The sequence below is a fragment of the Berghia stephanieae genome, chromosome 6 (assembly GCF_034508935.2).
Source record: "Berghia stephanieae isolate SIO BIC M18660-M18661 chromosome 6, UCSD_Bste_1.3, whole genome shotgun sequence".
In the NCBI taxonomy this organism is placed as follows: Eukaryota; Metazoa; Mollusca; class Gastropoda; order Nudibranchia; family Aeolidiidae; genus Berghia; species Berghia stephanieae.
In genome coordinates, this window is record NC_088365.1 from 1,181,907 (window position 1) to 1,184,406 (window position 2,500).

General features: G+C 38.8%; 1 protein-coding gene across 1 annotated transcript in view; it reads right to left on the reverse strand.

Moving 5' to 3' along the window:
- The window catches only part of LOC144975946 (uncharacterized), a 551,710-nt gene that overhangs the window by 238,758 nt on the left and 310,452 nt on the right, over window positions 1-2,500 (reverse strand). The gene's annotated exons all lie outside the window — the stretch shown is intronic.

The window sequence follows — 2,500 nt, forward strand, 5'->3', positions numbered from 1 at the left end:
ACAAATAGGAAGAGACTTGGCGCCTTATGCTAAGCAATATTACAATTTTTTCCGGAAAGGGACACACACCGCTGTTAGCGGCTAGGCACTCATTTTACACCTGAGAACGGTGAGAGAATATGAGTAAAGAGCATTTTCCAAGGACTCAACTATGCGCCGCTCAGAACCCAGGACCTTCCGGTCCGAAGGCCAGTGTCATGACATACCAGAAGACTACATAGCCGCACATAAAACCACGTTGATTCGATTGGTTACATTTCACACAATTTCCTAACATTATCTCTCTACAGGAAAGGCCGAGCATTTAATCCAAGAGTCAGGATGCGGACCCTTCCAAGTACTAATTGTGCTTCTGGTCAACGTAGTCAACAAGGTGGTCACGTGCTTTCAAAAGGTCTTCATGGCTTTTGGCATCTACAACCCCGGCTGGAGATGTACAAGCTTAATCAACATCACCTTCACCAAGAGCAACAGTTCGACAGTGTTTAGAAACGTCAACATAATCTACAATGGCACACCTAACACTGATGAAACAGTTTTGGTCGCCTATTCTAATAATCTGACAGAAGCCAGCTCTGACGACATCGTTGAGGAGTATCCATTCACGACGGAAGCATGTCATATACATAAAGTATGCCGAAATGTGGAGTTTAACCCACAAACTTCAACAATCGTTACTGAATTTAACCTTCTTTGTGATGATTCTTGGATTTCATCTCTTATAATTTCCTTACAAATTGCAGGGGTGATTCTTCTTCTTCTTCAAGTACCAAGTCTGTGCCAGACATCGGTGATCATGGTACGCCATTCACCTCTCTGATCAGATAACCTCAGAAAACTAATATTACTCTTCTATTTCTTTGTCACCCAGCTGTTCAAACTATTCAAATATGTATTTCTTGGTCTACCTTTACTCTTTTTACCTTCTATCGTTCCTGTGAGAGCAAGATATTTAATTGCCAATTCGATTTAGGTGCCCTAAAAATTGCATTTGTCTTTTTCTTATTGTACGAATTAATAACCTTTTAGTTTCAGCTTGCTCTAATATTTCTTCATTGGTTTTCTTCTCTGTCCATGAGATTCTTAACATCCTTCTAAGAAACCACACTTCTGCTGCCCCCAGTTTCTTTCTAATGTCTTCTGTAATTGTCCAGCTTTCACAGCCATATAACAATACTGACCATACATAGGCCTTCAAAACTCATTGTTGTCATTGAAATATTGTGGTTTTTGAAAATTAGACTTATTAGACGCAGGGGTGCTTACCGGGGCGTTTGCCTCTTGACAGATTGGTGATACGTCTGGAAGGAAAAGATCGCTAGTTTTTGCACTTGGAATTAGTGATGTTATAAGTATTGTTCAGAAACTTGTGGCCTTGCTGATAAGAATCCCACACTGTGCTCACATATTCCAATACGGGTCTGACTAAAGCATTGTATTCGTGTTCTTTCACCTTTGGAGGACACTGGTACAGGTTCCGCCTCAAGAAGCCAAGGGTACCATTTGCTTTTGCCACGATATTATTAATATGTTGTTCCCATTTCAGTGATTTGTTTAGTTGGATTTTTCGGGTTTGTACCCATGATAGAACTGAGTTATGATCATTCTTCATCGTTCTGGATTTCACTGACTCAAAATCAGGGGCTATCATAGGCGAACAGTTGAGCTTGGTAAGATCTGATATTCTTGCCTAAGCCATTACTGAATATTAGAAAGCGGAGCGGTCCATGGACAGTTCCTTAAAGTACCCCCGATAGAACGTTGCATTTCTCACTTCAATGTCCACCCGGGACTACAAGCTGAGTTCTATCGCAGAGTCAGTCTTCAAGTCAATGATATAGCTTTTGTTCCATTTGTTTTGAGTCATTTTCTTCTCCAATGAGTCTTTTCGGGGGACTTTGCGTCGATATTTAATTCCATGGTGTTCCAGTTTTCTGAGGAGTTGTTATTGGGGCACAATATCAAAGGCCTACGAAAAGTCTTAACAAGTAGATCTATGTTTTCTTCTGCCTAATGTCTTTTCTAATTCTTCTATGGTGTTTACGAGTTGGCGTTCACAATATCTATGTTTCTGAAACCCATGTTGTTAATCGACTAGCATAATAATATTGCCTTTCATAGTGGTCCTTTATTGAATGAAACACAATATGCTGGAGTACTTTACAAGTAAAGTGACGATTACAATCATAACAATCTTGCAAGAAGCCAGTCGTACATTTTTATCATAGAGATAAAATAGAGGGATTACAAGATTTACTTGCAAAGAAAATACTAAACAAATCTTAGTAAAAATGACAAACTATGGTTTACAAAAAAATGACCAAATTATACTCCAGGCAGTATTTCTAACGTTTGATTGCAAATAGAATTAGAACTCATGTCTTTGGCAAGAATTCTGTTAAATTTCATGAAACTTTCATCTTTTTTTTTTTTTTGTTTTTTTTTTTTGGGGGGGGGGGGGGGGTATTTTAACCAATTTACTACCATACTTTGGAAAATA